This window comes from Pseudophryne corroboree, chromosome 6, assembly GCF_028390025.1.
Source record: "Pseudophryne corroboree isolate aPseCor3 chromosome 6, aPseCor3.hap2, whole genome shotgun sequence".
NCBI classification, from domain to species: domain Eukaryota; kingdom Metazoa; phylum Chordata; class Amphibia; order Anura; family Myobatrachidae; genus Pseudophryne; species Pseudophryne corroboree.
The window spans coordinates 603,785,679-603,810,735 of NC_086449.1; the positions used below are offsets into that span (position 1 = coordinate 603,785,679).

General features: G+C 45.6%; 1 long non-coding RNA gene across 1 annotated transcript in view; it reads left to right on the top strand.

Moving 5' to 3' along the window:
* LOC134933092 (uncharacterized) overlaps positions 1 to 25,057 on the top strand; it is a 71,788-nt gene that overhangs the window by 12,899 nt on the left and 33,832 nt on the right. The window contains exon 2 of the long non-coding RNA XR_010179601.1: positions 4,141 to 4,193. This is a non-coding gene — a long non-coding RNA (uncharacterized LOC134933092). The remainder of the gene's footprint in view (positions 1 to 4,140; positions 4,194 to 25,057) is intronic.

The following is a 25,057-nucleotide window of genomic DNA, read 5'->3' on the forward strand; positions in this document are numbered from 1 at the left end:
ACACAGGCATACTGTACATACAAACATACAAATACACACATAAACACTGGCTGCAAACTTACATGATACACCAGGGCCTGGGAGAGCAGAAGGACGGCAGAGTGAGGACGGAGTGGAGGGAGCTGCTGTTGCTGAGCATGCGCAGCCAGCAGCTCCCCCGGCACATTCTGCAAGCAGAGAGCTCCACAGCTCTCTCTTGCTGCTGCAGCTCCGTGGTCGCGATCGCGGTAGCGGCTTTTGCTGAGACGGAGACAAAGCTGTCTCCGTCTCAAATAGAAATCTCGGCTCATCAGGGGGGGTTTCCAGGTACTCAGAAACCCCCCCTGCGTGCACCACTGCATGCCAGCAGCTCAGCGAGCACTGGGCATGCCCCCAAAGTGATGGAAAACGGGGGCGTGGCTCATGATTGCAGCACTCCTGTGGAACAACACCCCCTTTTCTGTAGGCTACACCCCTTTTGGGACACATGTAGCTTCACAGTGCCAGGGAGTCCCGCGTTGCCATCTCCCTAAATTGGGAGGTGTGCTAGCCTGTAAGCTACGCCACTGCTTTGTAACAAGGTGAAAACCGAAATAAAATAATAGTGACTGCACATATAGTATAACGTAGCAATCAGCAGTCAGTCAGCACAGTTCTGCACTGTGATGAAAATTGTGTTAAAAATTTGGCAAAATCCAACATGTTGGAAATTCTCGATTCGTTGAGACAAAACAAATGAATCTCTGTAGATGAATTACAATTCTGTATTTCCCTGGCCCTGCTGCAATTGTCTACAATCAGATTCTGAGGACATCATGTGCACATATCTACATGAAATAATGAACATGCATGTAACCATAGCTAGGGGCTGAAGCAGGGGCTCATCATGAGAGGGGGAGGAGGGTGTGCAGCCTCCGTACAGGCCCCCTCCTCTCTAGCAAGGTACAGCAATACACTCTGGGCACTATGGTCACTAGGAGAACCTAGCACTGTCCTCAAGTCTAGTGCACATGTGCAAGTCTCCGGGGAAATGGCACAACTGCAATTTCCCAGTGATTTTTCTACTGGGCATGCACAAAATGCCAGGAAACTGGCTGCTACGCTATTTTCCTGGTGATTTCTTCATTGCTGCTCCTACTGACATGGGACTCTGGAAGGTAATGGGTGCAGGGTGTGTGGTGTGGGGGACCCTGGGGGCCTGTGTGCACTACACGCACTGTGCCCATTATGGATACACCAGTGGGCTGATAAAAACATTATTACACCTTAGAGCGGTGGTTTCAAAACTGGGTGCGGCAGCACCCTGGTGTGCCTTAGGTCACATGAAGGTGTGCCCTGGGTTGGTACAAGTTCAATTCAAATAATTTATGGTTAGTATAATAGGCAAAACCAGTGCTTGTGGCTGTCAATCAGAAAATATGTGGACAAACAGAAGTGAATCCTGTCCTTCACCACATAACTGACCCTAAGGATCACATACTTAATTTTATATTTTATTCTGAATTTCTCAATAGGAAACTTTTGGCCTAGGGGAGTAGCAAAAATAATTCTGATACTCTAGAGCGCTGTGGTTCATAAAAGTTTGGAACCACTTGCTTAGAGTGACCACCTTTTAATTTTCAGACTCCTGGGCAGGATGCATGACCAAAACTGCTGTAGGGTTTGCAGCCATTTTATTTGTTAGCGTTCTGGCCATAAAGATCCTCTTTTATGTCACAACTGGACAGCCGATTCACCAGATATGTCAATGTGAGAATCACCGCCAGTGACTTATGGTTACCTCAACACGTGTGGTTAATGAAAACCCAGTAACTGCCACCAGCAAAAGAACCACAAAACATGAACGTATGGACCCCAGACAGTCTTTTGCAGCTATCTGTATGAAGAATTATTAATTGCATACTCACTCTTTTGTTAGTAGCTTTGGCTGCAGAGGCTTGCAAATTCACCAAGAGACACAGAGAATACGCTAGAATGAATTATATTTAATTCAAAGAAAATAATCAAATGTTCGATTATAACAAAAATATGATTACAAATATGGACAGAAATACAGTGCATGAATCTCAGAAAAATAAACAGAATATTACAATTCAGAAGCCTAAAGGTGCCCATACACCTAAAGATTTATCTTCCAATCTGGCTGGTTGGAACGAAATTCTGGTAATGGATGGAAGCAAATGACATGGATGGGAGCAAATGACAGTTGAACATTTGAAATGGTCAACTGTCATTTGCTCCCATCCATTACCAGATTTTCGTTCCAACCAGCCAGATTGGAAGATAAATCTTTAGGTGTATGGGCACCTTAACACTTACACAAAGCACTTAGGATTCTTGATGTGGGGGACTTCACAGTTGAGCTTCAAGATTCATCTTCAACACATGGCTGAGTTCCCAAGAAATGAATACTGACCCTTGAGGGAGAAGTCTAGTTATACCTGTTTGCAGCTGTACGCTTCTGTCCCACCTTTGTTTTTGTTTTTTTAACTAGATCACTGCTGGACACTGGACATGTAAGGGATTCTTGTCCCCCCAAGTCTTTAACTCAGTAGATAGGGGAGAGGGATTTAGCCCAGAAGGGACACAGACATTCCATTCTCCTTAAGCATTCTATTACTCCTGGCCTAGCATGACCAGGTCTTGTTGTTTGAGGATGAAGGATACAGTTTTCCACCCCCAAACATTTATGACTGGTACAAGATAAGAGATCGCTGTCTGTCCCCTGAACATAATTTTTTCCTCCCATTTCCCTGGATAAACTTAGGTCAACTTCGGGACACAGCTTAGCAGCCATGTTGTTCCATGCAAGGGTCATTCATACACTTACGTATGAAACAATTCTGATATTGCTGACTGCATGTAAATGTCACATCTTCATCACAATGCCTCAGAGCATCCTTATTCTCCTACATATACCTAAGAGACTCCTCAAACTTTTATATGCCAGAGCTCCATCATGCTCCTTCATAAAGGTATCTTTCAGAACCACCTCTATGTCAGGCCAGAGCATCCTCACTTGTTTTTAATTTCAGTTTGGAGGGATGTAAGTTTGCAAAATATTTAGAGGGAAAAAGGGAGTTTATTGTGTTATTGTCTAAAACACAAATTTAATTAGCTAAACCATGCACAGGAAAGCCATTAAAATGGATATAAAGCAAATACGCAGACACATTGCAACCATATATCTCAATAATACCCCTATAATACCCCTTTCACAATGAGCCTCTGACACCGGATATTGCCAGGGCAACCCAGGTCCTGACTTGGTGTGAAAAGAGTCAGTCCTAGAGGCATGCATTCAAAGCCTAGGGCCGGCTCATCAGCATGGTATGTGTGATGTGTGTGGAGTGACAGTGCCTCTCTCCTGCTCCTACTACAGAGCAGTGAGGGTACAGGCACTGGAAGGAGGCACACAGCAGCAGCCTCGCTGGGTGCATATAGCTTTCAGATGAGTATATTTTTGATCTGGGTGAGGGGTTAAATTGGTTTTTTATTGTATTTTTTCCCTGCCCTTCCTCTCCTCACCCATATCCTCTGTCCCTGGCTCCAAGTCAGCATTCACCAATTCCTCTGTCCCCTGGTCACAGCCATCACTCCACAGACATTGTCCCAATCACAGCCCTTCACCCCACACCTTTTGCCTCCCCCGGTCAAAGCCCATCCCCCCACAATTTCTGTGTCTTGTTCATAGCCTGTCACCCTATACTCTCTGTCTCCCAGTCACAGCCCATCAGACCAAAACCTCTGAACCCCAGTCACAGTCACCCCACACACTTTACCCCTGTTCACAGCCTATCACCTCACACAATCGGTCACCTGCTCACAGCCCGTAACCCTACAACCTCTGTCCCCCAGTCAAAGCCCATCACTCCACAACCTCTGTCCCCCATTCACAGCCCAATACCCCACAATCTTTGCTTCCCAGTCACAGCCTATTACCTCACACCATCTTCCCTCTGCTCACAGCCTGTCACCCCACACCATCTACCCACTGGTCACAGCCTGTCATCCCACAACCTCTGGTTTCTGATTACAGCCTATCACCGCTCACCATCTGCCCCCTGCTCACAGCCTGTGTGGTCCGGGGGCGCTGTTGTTTGAACTTCCAGCACTGCTGGCAGCTGGTGTAATAATTTTGTTTTGTTTATTTTGTCGCAGCGCTGAAATGTAGAATAGCCATGAAGAGGAGCAGCCAGAAGACACAGGAGAAGGTAAGTATCTTTGTGATGGAGTCAGAGGGATGTGGGGGTTAAAGCTAGAGAAACACTGGGGTGCTGGAGAGACGAAAGGGAGGCTGGCTGGAGCTGGAGAGACACTGGGGACTGGATAGACAAAATTGATCTGACTGGAGCTGAAGAGACACTTAGGGGCTGGAGAGACAGAAGGTGGCTGGAGCTTGAGAGACACTGGGGTACTGGAGAGATTGTAGGGGGCTAGCTGGAGCTGAAGGGACAATGGAAGTCTGGAGAGACAAAAGGAAGCTGGAGCTGAAGAGACAGTGGGGTGCTAGAGATACAGAAGGCTGTCTGGAGCTGGAGACACCTGGTAGGCTGTAGAGACAGAAGGAGGCTGGCTGAAGCTGGAGATACAATATGGGGCTGGAGAGATACTGGGGGCTAAGAGATTAAAAGGGAAAAGGCTCGGGACAGTAATCTTCATTTAGGCACCTAAAGAAACATTACTATACAAATGATACCATATTAGCAAATACAGTTTATTAATATAAAATAGTTTGATAAGGGAAGTTTACATTTTGGCCTGCACAAAAACTTCTGTTTCTATGTATTAGCTGGTTGAACTTCTGCTGTATGACAATGCCATTGGTTGTATTCCTACACAAACAGGCATCTTCCAAACCATACGATTTACTAAGTGAATAGCAAATACCAACTGATGGCACATCTGGTATGGAAAAACATTTTTTTCAAAGGTTTCCCGTTGCAGAGAAACGACTGGCCATTACCTGTCGGGTAATGGGATGAAGGGGCAAAAACATGGGTGTAACAGGCCCTGTGATTTCTGTTGCCGTCCCTGCAAAAATAGTATAAAACTATCCGAAAGTGCAATCTAAATAAGATTTCCTGGAATAATAAAGCAATTGTTAGAAATGACTTGTTAATAATAACAGTCTATAAAGTGGAGGAGTCTATTCTTCATCTGAACAGTGTTTAGGAGGGTATCCACTTAGCCGCGGTAATTAACTGTGGCTAATGAATTCGCCTCAGGCTCTCCTATTCTCAACAAAAAGCCGGCGCAAGCAGTGGCTTATCTAGGATTTTGTTTCAATAAATGTAGGTGGTTCTGTATACTAATTATAGGCACACAACGCTGACTAAAGTATCAGCAACTTTAGGTATTATTCCGGCATCATAGAAAGGTTCAACTACCTAAGGAATAGCGAATACAAAGCTATCTCTGGGCACATTGAGTAATTCTCTACAGCATTAATACGGATAATGTATATGTTATATGGACAGCACGTGATTATAATGGGACACATAACTCCATGCCAAAACATCGCTTAGTATGCAGATGATATTGAATATTAAGAATATTTAAATCATGTTATAATTGTATAGTATTCAATATCAATAAATTGAGACACTAACACATTGACCATATTTTGATACAAATTATATTAGCTACGTATCCAGTGGGTATTCAGTGTGTGTAATAATCACATTTTAAACACTTTTTTCCCCTGTATGTATTTTTATCCTATATTTTGCTTGTTTATTAAATATTAATTGAATTAAAAGTTATATTTTATAATATGTAAATGTGCACCACCTTAAGGCAATTCTTCCCCTTCTATTCTTGTAAATGATATGCCCATTTTTCCTGTTGTAGCACCCCCCTGTTCTATCACTATATTAAGTAATTATACATATACTTTATGAAACCAAAACATCTGGGCATTACTTTTCGATATAGGGTGACTTGTGCGACCTTTTTCTACTGTATATTAAGGTTTTGTTCCTGACCTGTCACAGCATTTATGATTGTTAATAAACCAGCCATGTTGCCCTACCAATTGCAGCCAAGAGAACACTATTTACACCTTTACCTGTGGCTGAAACAACTGATTTCTGAAGTGTATATGCTCTCTGACTCCGGTCACCCTGTGTGATTACTTGCACTCATGGTCTCTGAAATAAGACTGCACTCCCTGCTGCCAGTACCGCTACTATCTGTATGCCTTTAGTGCATCTGCTATCAGACTGTGTCAGTGCTCCTGCTTGTTATCCTTACCACCCACCTGTATCCAGTATCCCAATTCTCAGCCTGAGCCAGTGCTTCTGTTAAACAACCTGCTCTCAGTACTGATACCACCAGCAGTGTCAATACCGCTGTTACAAGCTGCATACTGTGCTCCTGTTTTGTGCCATGCACTCGGTGCTACTATCATTACAGTATTCAGTGCTCCTATCACCAGCCTGTGTTAACTACTCAAGTATATGCTAGTGCTCAGCAACTGCAGTGTGTCTCACAGCACTTCCAGTTTTGTCATCTCACCTGCTTATTCCATGTCCATGCAAGTTGCCTCACTATCTATGTAACCAGTAGTCAGCCATCTGCTCTTACTCCCAGCAAGTTTACATTGGAACCAGTACCGGCTTCTGAGATAGACTCTAACCATCGCACCATTCTGTAACACCATCAGTGGTGGTGAATTTTACTTTTGGTTTGATTGGTTGCTGAGGCCTCTGCTGAGTTTCTGATGGCTGAGGCAGCCCTGGGTACTGTGTTGTGGGTCCTGGGATGTGTTCCTATATTAAGAGACACATCTCAGCTGCCCATCTTGAATTCCTGGGAAGTGCACAAGTTATCAGATTCCAGTCTGGTTACAGTTTGCTGAATTCCACTAGTTCCGTTCTTTGACTTCCTGGTTGAGGCTTCTGACATCATGGTTCTGGGGTTCAGACCTGAGATTGAGTTCCTCTCACTAGGTTCCAGGGACTGGCTGGTGAGTTCCAGTTCCCTGGTTCAGTAACCATTGTGGGCCAGAATCATTCCCACTTGTTGGCCTATGCACAGAAGTCACATCCAACTGCCCAAGTTCCTATTTTCCTCACCAGTCCAGCCTAAGAATCCTGACTCCGATTAGAAACCCCAGACCGTGACATGTATATCTTGAGTGTAGGCACAGCTCAATAGATTATGGTAAGGTTAGTTCTGTGAGCTCCCACCAGTCATCTGGTAACCAGTCATTTGCAGACTAGGTCTGATTGTGCTGGGCTTCGTTCTGACTCCTGATTGCTGCAGCTGGAGTTAGAATCTTGCTTGGTTCTTTGTCTGGTGCTGATTGGATGTTCAGTCCTTGTTATGAAACCTACTGTGTTACGAGGGCTACCAGGTGGCGCTCATATGATTACACTTGCCCAGTGGTCTTTTAGTCTCCTGCAAGCTAGGCCTCACCTTTAACAGCCCACTTTCCAGGGTGAATTAGGTCCACCACGTACTCAGATGCCCCCAGGACTTATGGATGGACAAGGCGATTATTGGAGGCTGGGCAAGAGTAAGGTATAGTGCAGAGAGATGCTCACAAGAAGCAACCTAGATAAACTGCCCAATACACAAGCTGATAAAAGTAACAGAATGTATGTGAGTGCAACAATGCACAGGGTGGTGTTAAAACTAAACACAAACTGAATGTGAATGCAACAATGCACAGGGTGGAATAAGCAACTGAGTATAAATTGTACGTGAATGCAACAATGCACAGGGTGGAATTAGCTACTGAGTATAAATTGAATGTGAATGCAACAATGCACAAGATGGTAACCAATAAAAGAACAAAAGATAAGAATCAAAACCTGATTTCAAGGTGGACTGGATCTGATCAGGAACACGAATAGGACTGGGAACTGACATACACTGAGTTGACAGGTTCTCACATGTAGCATGAACTATAACCAGCACAGGAGAGGAAACAGGAAGGGAATATAAAGGGAGACATTCCCAATCAGAACAGCCTGAAACCCAAGTCTCCTGATGAGGAGATACAATACAGCTGGATAGCTAGACACATAGAGGCAAACTACGAATTATACAGCAGCTGAGGCTGAACACAGGGATACATGCAGTAATGTAGCTGCTGGAGTGTAGTAACACAGACACGCCGCTAGCAGCTTATAACAGTCCTCATAGTGAGTCTCCTTGCACACTCTGTTGTGGGTTGTAATCAGTCTGATCCTGTCATGTCCTGATGCATACATCGATTACTGCTCTGAGCTGCTCAGCGAAGTTCATCTGCTTGTATCATTTGGAAAGCCTGTTACCTGCTGATATTTCTCTACGGTGAAGCTAAATTGGACTCTAAAAAAGATATTCTAAGTATCTTGCTACAGTGCTAATGATTTGTGCCTATTGTAAAGAACTGTGTTGCATGTCATTATAGTGCAATTTATCTGTAGTATTCTGAAGGCCTACTCAATAGCTTGCTGCTGTGCAAATTAGTTGTGCTGTTCAGGAAATCCGTTAGCTGTTTGCAGACACCTACTGTGGAAAATGACTGCTATTTGAAAGAACTGCAATATTTCTATACAAGGCATTTACCTATGTATGCAAGAATCTGTAACTTCTGATCAATTCTATTATGGAAAAGACTTGAATTGCTAGGAAATTGTCCAGAATACCATTTATTAGTGCTATTTTGGAATACTGGTGAGCATATTCTCCAGTGAAGATTACTCATGCTGTACTGAAGATCTGGCATGCTGTTTTCTGTATCTAGTTTTTTTTAGTGGGTGTAGTATGTTATGCCAGCACTTGGGATCCCAGCGCCAAGCATAGCGGCACTGGGATCCTGACCGCCGGCATGCAGGCAGCGTGGTGAGTGTAATAGAGCCCCTTGCGGGCTCACTGTGCTCGCCATGCTGTGGGCACTGTGACACGCTTTGCAAGGGTGTCGTGGACACCCCAAGAGGGAGAATAGTTGTCGGTATGCCGGCTGTCGGGATTCCAGCATCAGTACGGTGAGTGCCAGGATCCCAACAGCTGGCATATCACATGACTCCCATTTTAGTAGTCTCTGATGTGTTCCCTTTAAATATATTTGTCTGTAATCTTGAGTTTATACTTCAGCTGCCGAGTACCAGTGAATGATTGTAGTTCTGGGAAAAGGGGCCGTTATAGATGAAGTACTCTGCAAATGACTTCTGTAAGCTCAGGGTCACTATAACAGTCAGTTTCCCTTAGTGTCTTTATTGATGTCATATGGCTTGGTTAATCTGAAGCAGTGAGCGGCACTTGGCTCCTGTGTTTGGTATTCCTATACGATTTTCTCAGCAATACTTAAGGTGCCATAACAATATGTCAGCTGAGTCCTGAGTTTGAAGTCCCTTGCTGGCAGATGAGCAGAGCTTTTCATCTGGGTGCTCCATAACAGTCCACTGAGATCTGCTCATCTGCTTCTCCTGCCCCTACGGGAGCAAACAACATTTGCTGTGGAGTCTCCTTCTGCTTTTTAAATGATGATGTGGCAAGAATGATTAGCTGGAATGCTGGGAGGGAGAGCTAAACCGGCAGAGAAGGCCAGCCAGTGATGCACTGACAAATGGTATGCATCTAGCACATAGACTGTTTATGACTGAAGAGTCTGAAATAGGGTGGGAAGTGTCATTACAGGTTGAGTATCCCATATCCAAATATTCCGAAATACGGAATACTCCGAAATACGGACTTTTTTGAGTGAGAGTGAGATAGTGAAACCTTTGTTTTTTGATGGCTCAATGTACACAAACTTTGTTTAATACACAAAGTTATTAATAATACTGTATTAAATGACCTTCAGGCTGTGTATATAAGGTGTATATGAAACATAAATGAATTGTGTGAATGTAGACACACTTTGTTTAATGCAAAAAGTCTTAAAAAATATTGGCTAAAATTACCTTTAGGCTATGTGTATAAGGTGTATATGTAACATAAATGCCTTCTGTGCTTAGACTTGGGTCCCATCACCATGATATCTCATTATGCTATGCAATTATTCCAAAATACGGAAAAATCCCATATCCAAAATACCTCTGGTCCCAAGCATTTTGGATAAGGGATACTCAACCTGTATCATGTTTTCATAGCTTACTTGATTTCTAATATAATATTAATGATCATTTGTTGAACACAATATAAAGGGTTTACAATATTGTCACAAGAGGATCATAAATTACTATAAATGATGCCTGTTGTAGACCAGTTATATATGCTGCTGTTGTTGCCAGAATGCATTTTGAGCCCTGCATATGGGCTACAAAGCTCAAATTTTGTGTACACTTTTTGCCACAATTTATGCCAAAGTTTTGTGACCAACTCTGCATAGTAGCATGGGACTTTTGGTAATATTAAGTTTGCCACTGTAGAGAAATTATCAATTGCCTTTCTATTCCATTTAGGGGTAATAATATTTCAATAGTTTTGCAAGAGTTAATGTGGGTACACACTAGAACAGAGGCATCGGAATGGGTGGGGCAAGGCCCCCCGAACATGAGAAATGCTGGCCAATGTACACAGGAGTTTAAAGACCGCACTGCACAACCTCCATGCAGCACAGGGACTAGGCAATGGCGCTCCCCCACCCCTAACTCACAGCAGCAGTGCCAAACTGCCGCGAATCGTGGGTTTTGGGGTGTGTGGCCTAATGCCAAAGAGTGCCCGCCTCCATGAGAGACCTATTGCTGTGCTGCTGTGTAATCAGGACAGATACAATAGTGTCGCTCTCACTCCACCTCTCTCCTTGTTCCACTCTCTCTCCCTAACACTCTCTCTCTCCTTTCACTCCCTAACTCTCTCTCCACTCTCTCTCCCCTCCCCCTCCCTAACCCTCTCTTTCCTCTCTCTCTCTCTCTCTCTCTCCCTAACACTCTCTCTCCTCTCTCTCCCTAACACTCTTGCTCCTCTCTCTCCCTAACACTTTCTCTCCACTTTCTTTTTCCCTAACACTCTCCTCTCTCCTTAACACTCTCTCTTCTCCCGTCTCTCTCTCTCCCTAACACTCTTTCCTCTCTCTCCCTCCCTAACACTCTCCTCTCTCCTTAACACTCTTTCTCCTCTCTCAATCCCACTCTCGCTCCTCTCTCTCTCTCTCCCTAACTCTCCTCTCTCTTTCCCTAACACTCCCTCTCCTCTCTACCTAACACTCTCGCTCCCCTCTAACATGCTAGCTTCTCTCTCTTTCTCTCCCTAGCACTCTTGCTCCTCTCTCTCTCTTTTTCTCTCCCTAACATCCTCCTCTTGCTCCTCTCTCTGCTTGACACTGTTTTTCTCTCTTCCTGACACTGTCCCTTTCTCTCCCTCACTCTCCTTGACACTTAGTCTCTCTCCCACTTTCTTTCCCTGACAGTCTCCCTCTATTCCCACCTCCTTCCCACCATGGTGCTGGCTCCATTTTGTCCCCGTAGTACCGCCTCCCCCTCCCTGGTGGCTCTGCCCCCAGGGGGCGCCAACTGAGGATCTATCTCATCCCCCCCAGCCCATAAATGTTCTGACACCCCTGCACTAGACTATATATCATTCACATCCTTTAGTGTGTACGCACTATATTGTGTACGATGCATGCTCCCACGCATTGTTAGTGACATCTTCCAGCGGATCTGCAGGTCCAATGGGTGACATCAACAGTGAGGGCCATTCTGCCGAATGCAGCATGGCCCCATCCCCCCCCCCCCCCGCACGCGCTGTCCGGTCACTGATGACATCACGCTGAGCGTGCTTCATTTAATGTGTACCCAGAATTAGTTTCAGTTCTTGTTATGGTGCACTTCTTTCTTTCCCATTACTACTACTTTCTAGTTTTGATTTTTCCCTTTTAGAGGTATTTCTACTGCACTGCAGCTATGAGTACATAACCCCACTGTGTTTATTTTATTTGAAAGCAGACTAGAAAGCAGCCAGTGTTGATTCAATGGTATATTCTGCACTCAAGTGCACCATCGCTGATGTCACCTAGCAACCAGTGTATAGAACTGTACAGTAGCTGCAGGAATAACACATTATACTAGCTAATCAGGTAATACAGTGTATACAGAGTGTAAATACAAGCTGTCTCTCATTTTGTGAGACTGCTAATAAAAATGTCATTAAAAAAATCAATCATAGTAAATATTATCGTCATTTATTTATATACAGTGAGGGCTTATCATACTATCCCTTTAAACTGGGACAGTCAGGAATTACACAGGTTCTCTAGCTGCTAAAAACCGTATGAAATGTAGACTTGAAATCAGCCAGCCACAGAACCTGTGAAGTTCATGAGTGTCCAGATTTAAAGAAAAATAACTTTAGCTGTCAACCATTTAAGATCCACTCGTTTAAGTGGTTCAAATGGAGCAACTTGATGGTTCTTTAGGACTAAAGTTAAATCCCAAGGCACTGTAGGAGGAACAAAAGGAGGTTGAATGTGCAGCATTCCCTGGAAAAAAGTGCGGACATCCTGTAGATTGGCAATTTTCTTTTGGAACCATACAGTCAATGCCAGTAGTGATCTTGCCACGGGCAAGCAGGACTTTTGCCCGGGGCGCCGCCTTCTGGAGGGCGCCGACGCCTTCCGGAGGGCACCGCACCATGGCAAGATCCGCTACTGCTGTGTCCCCCGCTGGTCCTGCTGGTTCCCCGCTGTGAAGGGAACTAGACGCTACGCATCTAGTTTCCCTTCGTGGAGAGGACCTTTGCCGTGCGGTGCGCGATGATGTCATCGCGCACCGCACAGCATTGTGGGACTGACACAGACGCTAGGGGTCATAATTGACCTCTAGTGTCTGTCTATTGCCAGATCTGAGGAGAGCAGCGGCGCTGGCGGAGGTCTGCAGTGGTCGGGAGCGGGGATAGTAAGTATTAATTTTTTTTTTGTTCTTTTTCAGCGGCGCTACTCTACTGTACAGGGGGCGTAACTGACCATGCCCCCTGTATGAAGCCACGCCCCTATTTCCCGCCCGTGGTGCCAAAAGGGCAAGAACCGGCCCTGGTCAATGCTGATACTTGCACTCTCAAGGAAGCCACCCTTAAACCTTTATCCATTCCTGCCTGAAGGAATGCTAAGACCCTGGAAACTGTAAAAGACCTAGTGTCAAATTTCCATTCACTGCACCATTGAATATAGGCTTGCCATATTCAGTAATACATGCGAGCTGAAGAAGGTTTCCTTGCTCTGAGCATTGTTTGAATTACCTGTTGTGAGAATCCTCTTGACTTCAGGATAGAGGTCTCAAGAGCCACGCCATGAAAGACAGTCATCCAGGTGTCTGTGATAACAAGGACCTTGAGTCAGTAGATCTGGACATTGGTGGTCATTCCGAGTTGTTCGTTTGCTGCCGATTTTCGCAGCGCAGCAATCAAGTGAAAAAACGACAATTCTGCGCATGGTACGCAGCGCGCATGCACTAATTATTTTCACACAAAACTTTGTAGTTTTACCCAAGCTCGAGCGACGTTTTTCAGTTGCTCGAGTGATCGTAGTATGATTGACAGGAAGTGGGTGTTTCTGGGTGGCAACTCTGCGTTTTCAGGGAATGTGCTAAAAAACGCAGGCGTGCCTGGTAAAAACGCAGGAGTGGCTGGAGAAACAGGGGTGTGGCTGGCCGAACGCAGGGCGTGTTTGTGACGTCAAACCAGGAACTAAATGGACTGAGGTGATCGCAGTCTAGGAGTAGGTCTGGAGCTGCTCAGAAACTGCAACAAATTATTTAGTAGCAGTTCTGCTAATCTTTCGGTCGCTATTCTGCTAAGCTAAGATACACTCCCAGAGGGCAGCGGCCTAGCGTGTGCAATGCTGCTAAAAGCAGTTAGCGAGCGATCAACTCGGAATGAGGGCCATTGAGCGAGTAGGAATGGAGATCCTCTGCAGATCTGTGTACTAATATCTTCTGGGTCAAGCCGGAGCTATTAATATCACGTCACCCCTTCCTTGTTTTACCTTTTCACTACTCTGGGTAACAAGGCGATTGGTGGAAACACATAGGCCAGATGAAAGTCCCATTTCACTGATAGGGCATCCACAAAGATCGCTCTGGGATCCTTTGTTCTTGACCCGTATGCAGGAACTTTGTTGTTTTGACAGGACGCCATGAGATATATCTTTGGCAACCCCCACCTGTTGACCAGGATCTGGAAGTCCTCCGGGTGTAGAGCCCATTTGTTTGCATGAATGGCGTGTTGACTGAGAAAATCCGCTTCCCAGTTTAGGACTCCCGGCACGAACACTGCAGACAAGGCTGGATGATGAAGTTCTTCCCACGTGTGACTTACCTCCTTCATTGCTTTTTGGCTGCGAGTTCCTCCCTGATGGTTGAGGTACACTACCGCTGTCGCATTGTCCGAGCGAATATGTACCGGTTTCCCCTGAAGGATATCCTTTGCCTGAATCAGCGCCATGTATATGGCCCGGAGTTCCAATATATTTATTGGCAGGCAACGTTCTTCCTTGGTCCACTGCCCCTGGAAACAAAACCTCCCCGACACTGTTCCCCAGCCCTAAAGGCTGGAATCCATTGTCAGAATTTCCCAATCTGATATCCAAAATAATCTCCCTTTGTCTATATGGGATGTCTGTAACCACCATGCTACTGACCTCCTTACTTCCGAAGTACAGTAAGTACCAGAGTCTGCGTTTTTATTGTCTGATGAAAACCATTCCATTTGGTAAGGATTAGATGTTGCAGAGGGATAAGTACGAGATCCCGCCGGTCAAAATACCGACACTGGGATCCTGACCGGCACAATCCCAACAGGGTGGCGAGCGCAACGCAGCCCCTTGCGGGCTCGGTGCGCTCGCCATGCTGCAGGCACACTCATTTATTCTCCCTCTATGGGTGTCGTGGACACCCACAGAGGGAGAATATGTCGGGATTGTGCCGGTCGGATCCTGGTATCGGTATTCCGACCGCCGGGATCTTGATTACATCCCATTGCAGAGGCCTCAATTGGAACTGAGCATACTCTACCATGTTGAATGTTGACACCATCAATCCCATCACATGCATTTCTGCGTGAATTGATACCTTTCGACTGTGTATCAGCTCCTGAATCCTTGACTGAACTTTGGATATTTTGTTCAGAGGTAAAATTACTCTCTGAAGGCTCAAATCCAATACAGCCCCCAAGTGAGTTATCCGCTGTAACGGAACCAGAGATGATTTCGCCCAATTTATGAGCCAACTGTGCTTCTGCAGACACACTATTGTCTGTTGCAGATGACACAGAAGCAATTCCTGAGACTGTGCCAGGATTAAAAGATCATCAAGGTATGGAAAAAATTCCTATCCCCTGTTGGCGGAGATAAGCTGCCATTACCACCATAATTTTGGTAAATACTCTGGGGGCTGTGGCCAATTCGAATGGCAGGGCCTGGAACTGAAAATTCTGGTGGAGGATAGCGATCCTGAGATAGCGCTGATGGAACAGGGCTATAGGAACATGTAGGTAAGCATCCTGGATGTCCAGGGATACCATAAAATCCCCTGGCTCCATGGCCAAAATGATGGAATCTAAAGTTTCCATATGAAAACGAGGCACCCAAATGTACTTGTTCAGCACTTTGAGATTGAGTATGGGCCGGAACGACCCATTTGGCTTCTGGATGAGAAACAGGTTGAAGTAAAAACCCTGTCCTCGTTGTGCAGGAGCAACTGGAATGATCACTCCTGACTGAAGCAATTTCTGAACTGCCTCTTGCAAAGCCCTGGCTTTGGTCTCTACTAAAGATGGGCTGGTACAAACAAACCTTTGAGGAGGTGCTTCTTCAAAGCAAATGCATAACCGAGAGATACAGCTTCTTGCATCCAGGCATCTGTGGTAGACCGCTGCCAAATCTGTGCAAATTGAAGAAGTCGGCCTCCCACCCTGGGATCCCCCAGGTGGAGGCCCGCACCATCAGGCTGATGGCTTATAGTCTGTTTTAGAAACTGGTCCTCTGTTAGTCCAATGCTTTTTAGTCTTGCCAGACTTGTTGTATTGGGACTGTTTGCCACCACCTTTTGCTTTTCCTTGAGACCGATAAGGGACGATAAGCTGGAACTTTAGGCTTGAATTTGTATGTGGAGGGGAACTTTACTTTCTTGGAGTCTGATTCTGACTCCAAAATACTGCTTAATTTTTTACCAAAAAGAATATCTTCAGAAAAAGATAAAGGGCCAGATGCATCATCGCTTGGAAAGTGATAGAATGGAGAGTGAAAAAGTACCAGCCAATCAGCTTCTAACTGCCATTTTTCAAACACAGCCTGTGACATGGTAGTTAGGGCCTGATTGGCTGGTACTTTTTCACTCTCCATTTTATCACTTTTCAAGCGATGATGCATCTAGCCCAAATACTCCCAAACCTTTTTGGATTCTGAATCAGCTTTCCATGTACGTAGCCAAACTGCTCTTTGAGCGGCTACTGCTGAGCTGATGCCTGAGAGGAAATTGTACCCATATCCAAGGCTGCTTCTTCCAAAAACATTGCAGCCTGTTTGATATGTGCAACATAGGATTTTTGCTCTCTAGATGCCATTGAAAGATCCCCTTACAATGCATCAGCCCAGGCAGCCACTGCTTTTGCCATCCAGGCTGAAGCCATGGCTGGTCTTATGATTGTCCCTGACAGGGAAAAAATGTTTTTTATAAAACCATCCTCTCCTATCCGTGACATAATTTAATGATGTTGAAGGCAAAGGCAATGTAGATTTTCGCACTAATCAAATAACATGCATATCTACTTTGGGGGCCACCTCCCTCTTTAAACAGTTCCCAGCTGGAAGAGTATAATTGGAATTCCATTTCCTAGGAATTCTAAATTTCTTACCGGGCAAAGCCCAACCCTCTTCCATAATTTCCGTCAGCTGATCTGACCCAGGAAATTTAGTCTTAACTGTTTTGGGACATTTAAACACAGGTGCCTTGGATTTTAACACAGGCTCTGCTGATTCTTCTAAGGATAGAACGGCTTTCATTGCATTAATTAACTCAGATATGTCCACTGAGCTGAGACCTTCTTCCTCATCTTCATATGCAGAACCAGAGTGCAATGAGTTTTCCTCCGACGAATCCTCATCTGAAACATGTGTAGACTGTGAAGATGTTGTTTCATGTCTATGTGATTTACTTACCACTGTCCTTTCAGCCAGTTTCTGTTGAGAGGCTGCTACTTCCCCTGCTGGAAGTGATAAATCACAGGTGGAATGCTGCATGTAAAGGTTAATAGTGTAACCTATCCCTGGTACAGAAGTTGGAATTATCCGCTCAGCTATACTGGATAATGTCTGTGCAAACATAGCCCATGGGGGATCAACTTGCACCTGTGTCTGCCTTTTATTTTTCAATAGACCTTGGTGAAATCTAAAACAATTTGCACATAAACCATCCTGAACCAGATCCTGAGAGGTTAACCCAGCTTTGCAAGACAAACATGATAGGAGTGTTTGTGCTGTTGTGAGTGTATTTTCCTCACCCTTGCCGCTCTTAGACATGATAAATAATCAGACACTTGCACAGTGTACTGCACAGTTTGTGACTGTAATCACTTTAAGTTTTGTTAAAGTGACATACAATCCGACCCTACCCTGCTTTGCACCAGCATTTAGGATCGGAATAGACATAAAAACTGACAGAATTATAGTAAAGTCAGCAATCACACTAGCAATCAGTCACGGGTTATACATTAGTATAATAAGCAATATGAGCACATAATCAACTACAAATACATATCAAGTGTGTAGGAGAAACATATAACTGCATTGCCTTATATAAGATCTTAACCGTATTTAGACGCATAGTGAAAGAAAACAACAGTAATAATCAGACTCATATGCATTAGGCACTTATCCAACTGTTCATACTCAAAAGGTAGATAGAGACAGGGGCGGATCCAGGAAAAAATTACAGGGGGGGCACGCCTTCAGCGTGTGGTCCCATGAACGTGCGCGTGGCCTCACAACAAGGGCAGTAGGAGGAGGGAAGGGGGGATATGGAGGGTAGGGCAGCAGTGAGGGTGTCTCCTCCATATGGAAGGCCAATAGTGGGGGGGGATATGTTATTCTACAGAGGGGAGGGAAGCACCAACTGGCTATATATACACACATTAATACAGTTACATATATACATACACATTGAATTAAGCATCTCCATCTGAACTGGAAGCCCTCTGACATCAGACCCACTTCTGCTGTGTAGCCAGGTGCCCAGGAGTACAGTCCAGTCGAGTACCCACTGCTCCTGATAGGTACCCACCAGTGCCGTAACTAGGCATTTTGGCGCTATGTGAAAGTAATGGCATTGGCGCCTCCCTCCTCCCCATGCAAGACAGGGGCAGTGCGCGCCGTAGGCGCGCAAAAAATATATAGGAGCATGGCTTCATGGGGAAGGGGTGTGGCCACAAAATAATACCAATTCATACTACGGTGCACAGTAGTCTCCATTATTCAAATTACGCCCGCACAGTAGCGCCACTACACCAGGTAGAGCCCCTTTTACACATTACAGCAGACCGTCCCCCTATTAACACATTACGGCAGACAGCGTCCCCTTTTTACACATTACGGCAGACAGCGTCCCCTTTTTGCACATTACGCCAGACAGCATCCCCTTTTTGCACATTACGCCAGACAGCGTCCCCTTTTTGCACATTACGGCAGACAGCATCCCCTTTTTACACATTACGGCAGACAGCGTCCCCTTTTTGCACATTACGGCAGACCGCGTCCCCTTTTTACACATTACGGCAGACCGCGTCCCCTTTTTACACATTACGGCAGACAGCGCCCCCTTTTTACACATTACGGCAGACAGCGTCCCCTTTTTACACATTACGGCAGACAGAGTCCCCCAGTCCTCTTTTTACACATTACGGCAAGGCACTCACCTAGGTCCTGAGCAGGTGGCAGGGCAGGCACAGGGGTGGAAATCCTAGATTCCATGCAGCGTGCACTCTGCAGCATGGAGCTGAGCTCTGGGGAGAGCTGGTGGGGCTAAAGTACCAGCGTTGGAAGACAATACAGGTGTCTGGTTGCAGGGGAGCGGCGGGACCTGTAAAAAGTCCATGCCCCATAGCAGCCACATCCCCTGTCAGGCTCAACTGAAAAGGGCGGGTGGTCGGATCGGGCACTGTTGCCTGTGCCACGGCTCTCTATGTGGGGGAGGAGGAAGGGGGTGATCAGGGCCGGCTGCGCAGCGCTGTGTGACTGGCGGCTGGGTCACGGACGGTGTTGTCCCTCAGTAGCGGCGGCGGCGGGCTGAAGCTGGGACCTCCTCCTGCTCGGCTCCTCTGCACAGAAACGTGACATGCACTGACTGACTGCATGTCACGTTTCTCAAGGGAGCCAATCCTGGACCATTAGCAGCTGCAGCAGCCTCATCATAACGGAAGTGCGCGCCGCGCCCGCCGCGCGCACTTAAAAAAAATAAAATACAAAAATCTACTAAAAATTACAGGGGGGGCACGTGCCTTGGTGCCCCCCCCTAAATCCGCCACTGGATAGAGACTTAGTGCCGTATTACCCTTGCTCTGTTGAGTGGGATACAGGGAGACTCACCCCGCTTCCAGGACCGATCAATATGTTTGCGAACGCTGAGTGGATCCAGACGCTTAGAGTGTACACTACCACTCCATGAACCTACAGTGGACACAGACGCCCAAGTGAACACTGACGCACCAGCCACACAGCCGCCTATGCTGCGACTGAGTCCCCTTAGATACACAGTGTCACAGATGGAAGCGGGAAAACAGGTCATGGCGGGAGACTCGGGGGAAACTGGTCATGAACTGGGGGGAGGGGCAACCAGATGAGCATCTGACTCCCCACTGCTGACATCAACCCTAGGGATCGTGGCTTCATACTACCCCTGGAGCCTATGATCCCTAAGACTTAGCGCTGGTGCACCCTAGGTGGCAGCCGAGTCAGCAAATGTTTGGTAGTCTCCTCCCAAAACAGTGCGGCTGTGTCCGTGTCCCCCCTCTAAGCGGAACCGATGCCTTTCCTTCTCCCCGTGCTCCGGCCACAGCCTGGTAACATCTGCTGGACTGCAAGTATATCCAACACAGCGCCCGCCAAAACAGCACTGTACTCATGGGTAAGCGTTGTCACGACCCACTGGGGAGTTGTTGGAGCGACTCTCTCTAAGGTACGTATTAGACGCTGTTTAGAAAGACCACTCAAGAAAAATAGTAAGACTATAAAAATAAAATAAGAAAGCTTAGGGCTGCTAAAAAAACAGCAGCCCTCTTGACCATGGTCCGGCTCCTGCCGCACCAAACAAAAAACTGATTTGCCTGAGCAAAGGTGGGGATATATGGACGGGCCCATTGCATGCTGGGAGGCCGAAAAGCTTTGACCGTTTGGTGCAAATCTGCTGTTGCGTAACTTTATCCCAATGTTATCCTGTGGATAACCTGTGGACCCTGCCTGAGAAAATAAAGATTCATTATCATCCCAATTAGCTGCAATAAGGTGTCTTTATTCTACCAGATGTACCATTGGCAAGTCGCTGGTATATCAGCACATATGCAAGCCGGAGCCACTTGGGGGGCACCACCTTCTGTTTTGCCTCTGGGTGCCAGGCATGTACTTACGCTTCTGATGTTGTGATAAAAGTAGGGTCAATGCAATGGGATAGGGACATGATGTGTGGAAAGCAATGTGGGAGACAATATGGGGGAGCATACTGTATACTGATGATGTCATATACTGTAGCAGTCACTCTAATACTTTTTGAATTGTTTGGTCGTCACGAGGATGCTGTATGTTGTGCATGGCACCCATAAGAATGCTCTCTATATTGTACATAGGTTATTAAAATTCTCTGTATTATTCTGTGTGGACTATGGCCCTCATTCTGAGTTGTTCGCTCGCTAGCCGCTTTTCGCAGCAGTGCACACGCTAAGCCGCCGCCCTCTGGGAGTGAATCTTAGCTTAGCTGAATTGCGAACGAAGTATTCGCAATATTGCGAAAAGATTTTTCTTTGCAGTTTCCGAGTAGCTCGAGACTTACTCTTCCAGTGCGATCAGTTCAGTGCTTGTCGTTCCTGGGGTTGACGTCACAAACACACCCAGCGTTCGCCCAGACACTCCCCCGTTTCTCCAGCCACTCCCGCGTTTTTCCCAGAAACGGCAGCGTTTTTTCACACACTCCCATAAAACGGTCAGTTTCCGCCCAGAAACACCCACTTCCTGTCAATCACACTACGATCACCAGAACGAAGAAAAAAACTTGTAATGCCGTGAGTAAAATACCAAACTTCTTATCAAATTTACTTGGCGCAGCCGCAGTGCGAATATTGCGCATGCGCAGTTAGCGGAAAATTGCACCGATGCGAAGGAAAAGAACGAGCGAACAACTCGGAATGAGGGCCTATATGTTTATAGTAATCTTTCTTTTTCACTAAATTTGTTAAAAGTTATGGCAGTGGAGAAGAACAGCGAATTATGGGCTGGACTCAATGATTTATATCAAGCCAACGAGTGTCTGTGGCGGATCAAAAGCAAAGATTATGCCAACAGAGTCAAGAAAAATCAGGCACTACAACAATTGGTCGTGTACAGTAAAGGCCAAAACAGTGATGCTGACATACCCTGGGTCAAGAAGAAGATCCAGAATTTGAGAACAGTCTTCTTGAGAGAACACAAAAAATATAAGAAGTCACAACATTCTGGAGTGGGGGTCAATGAAGTTCAAAAGCCATCATTGTAGTATTATGACTCCTGTTCACCTTGGATCAAGAGCCCCAGAAAAAAATAACTGGAAAACATTGCTGCATCCATTCTCTCCTGAGGATTTGGAAGAGGAGGAAATGGAGAGTTTGGATGTGGTAAGTAGACACACATTGTAAACACACCCTGCCCTACCACCAGTGAGCCCGCAGAACTGGAGGAGACAGATCTGGAGCAGACACCTCAGCCAACCCCCCAAGACTAATCGGAGGATGTTTGCGATAAAGCTAGTTATGGACTCTCCAGTTTGGAACAATTTTTTAAACACGCACAGGAGGTTCCTTAGAAGCCGACGGATAAATTCTGAATTTATACCAACAACATAGCCAGTGAGATTGGAGAAATGGAGGAAATACAACTTATTTTCAAATGATGCTGTGACACGTGCGCTTGGTTGCCAATTGACCGAGCAATATGCAATAACATCGGATACCGGACTGCATCCCACAACATCGGCACCCAGCATTGTCCTTATCCCACCTCACCCACCCATGTATCCTGCACCAGCAATTCCTCCTCTGCAACCCCCCATCTATCTGGTGGGCTCTATCCATCCCCAAACCCCCCACCTATCCCAGTAGCTCATCGAGTGGAATGTACTCAGACATGCTAAGTACACAGTCCACTCTGCATGGCAACCCCAGTTTTTATAATTTGTGATCTTTTGAATTTATTTTTTCAAAAATGTTTAAAAATAGTTCTTGACATTTTCTGGGGCTCGTGTTCCAGGATGAATAGGACTTGGTCATTTGTTCCATAATGATGGTTATTGAACTTCGCTTGCCCCTACTACTGAACGTTGTGAACACTTATATTTCTTGTGTTCTTTTCAAAAGACTGTTCTCAAAATCTTCTTCTGTCTGCATCACTCTTTTGTGCCTTTACTGTGCATGACCATTTTTTTTAAATTGCCTGATTGTACATGAATTTTTGTCGTAATCTTTGCTATAGAGGCACTTGGCCTGATATAAATCGATGATTCCAGCCACACCAGAATTCTCTGTTCTTTAAGATATTTTAGTAAAACAAAACTAATTTTTTTAATGTGTTGTGTTTTTCTTTGCACAGTGTTCAGCACCATATTTGACTGGGCAGCAATAACATATAGGGGGCACCCTTACCAGTGCCTGTTTTCCATATCCCGAAAGCAGCAGCCAGCCTTCCAGAGAGCCGGCAGTGGGGCAAGCGCTAAGAGTCCCCTTACGGGCTCGCTGTGCTCGCCATGCTGCGGACTCGGTGGTCCTCTGCACTCGCCACAGGCTCTATTCCCTTTCTATGGGTGTTGTGGACATTCATGAGTGGAAATAGCCCTGCTTTGCCAGGATTCTGGCTGGTGGCATTGCCGGCTGTTGGGATTCTGGCGTTGGTATTCTGACCATTGGGTTCCCAACAGATGGCAAATTGAATGCATCCTGCAATAACATATGAGGGGTACACATAAGTGGGCAGCAATAACATATGGGTGACACCCAAAGTTGGGCAGCAGTAACATATAGGGGGCACCCATAGGTAGGCAGCAGCAAATAACATTGGTATATTGATCCACTCCTGAAGCCTGTGGGTCTACGGAGCTGATTGCGGCCTCTATATTTGGATTAGGTGAGTATGGTGCTGCTTGTCTACCTGTCTACACCCAGTATATTTCTCACCCAACTCCCCTGTCCACCAATGTATAAGCATGACAGCCATTATATGCCCCATAATATCCCTGTCCACCAATTATGCATGCCACCCAGTATCTTAACTTATATTATATTATATGGACACTACATGTTTTTTATTATTAAAAAAAATATTTTCCAAAAAACATTCAAATACTAAAAATACTTTTCACTAGTACAATAGAGACACAGTACACATACACTACATGTCAAATGTAATGTTGGGGAAGTTCATTTTTTGCCAAGTTATTTGTTTTCCTGTCAGGGCACTTTCTCTACTCCATTGAAACAGCTCAGGTAATCCTCCCTGACCTGTTTAGTGCGTATAGGGGCCACTTGAGTAGCCCCTGCTGCACTCACAGAAGTACACTGATCAATGTCCTCAATGTAAAAAAGAGGAGGTAGAGGACTGCTGCGCCTCAGAGAGCTGCAGTAGGGATACCAACAGATGATCACTCAATCACCCTGGAACAATAATGCACAAGAAAATAAGGGATCCCTTCTGCGCTCATCTAACAACAATAAACAGTAATGCAGTAAATGATGGGTTCCCAAAGGATAAGTCTATGACTCAATTATAGTCTCTTTTAGTTCTTATACAAAGCAGAAGTGCTGGATGTAGGGAGACTCAATGCGTACCGTACTGACAAGGAGTCGTGGTAAGTCCCGCGTATAAATGTGTCTTTAGTCGCTTGGTTCTTCTTTACCTTCTCCGAGGTGGAAAGTTCTTATCCTCGTAGTTGGAAAGAAGAAAAAGTGGAAAAGAAGAACAACTGATGGTGTAATATGTTCGTGCAAGCAGGAGATCACTGGATATGGAAAAGTGGTGGGATGCGGGGATATCTTCAACGTGACTCTAAGGGTAGTGGTCCGTAATTTTCATCCTTTCTGTACGTGTTGATACAGAAATGAAGGTGCTAGGAGTGACTGGTGATTTAACGCGTACCTTACTCACGTTAAATCAGGGTTGATCTTCCATGTAAAGGTATCTTTGATCCTTCGTTGTTCGTCCTTCCTCTTATTGTCCTTCCTTCGTCACAGAGATAGTACTGGATCGAAGTTGTTTTCTCGGTGAAAGCAGGAATTTGGTTAGCAGTTGGGCAAAACCATGTGCAAATATCAGGCTATGGGTAGCTAACATTACTACTCAGCTAAATCAGTCCACCGATGTCACTGCTGCCACAGCCCATCGGGGAACCCAGGTACTAGTGTGCTGCTGTTACACACTCTCCGAGCATTATACTGTACAGATGTACAGTGACATCGGTGGACTGATTTAGCTGAGTAGTAATGTTAGCTACCCATAGCCTGATATTTGCACATGGTTTTGCCCAACTGCTAACCAAATTCCTGCTTTCACCGAGAAAACAACTTCGATCCAGTACTATCTCTGTGACGAAGGAAGGACAATAAGAGGAAGGACGAACAACGAAGGATCAAAGATACCTTTACATGGAAGATCAACCCTGATTTAACGTGAGTAAGGTACGCGTTAAATCACCAGTCACTCCTAGCACCTCCATTTCTGTATCAGCACGTACAGAAAGGATGAAAATTACGGACCACTACCCTTAGAGTCACGTTGAAGATATCCCCGCATCCCACCACTTTTCCATATCCAGTGATCTCCTGCTTGCACGAACATATTACACCATCAGTTGTTCTTCTTTTCCACTTTTTCTTCTTTCCAACTACGAGGATAAGAACTTTCCACCTCGGAGAAGGTAAAGAAGAA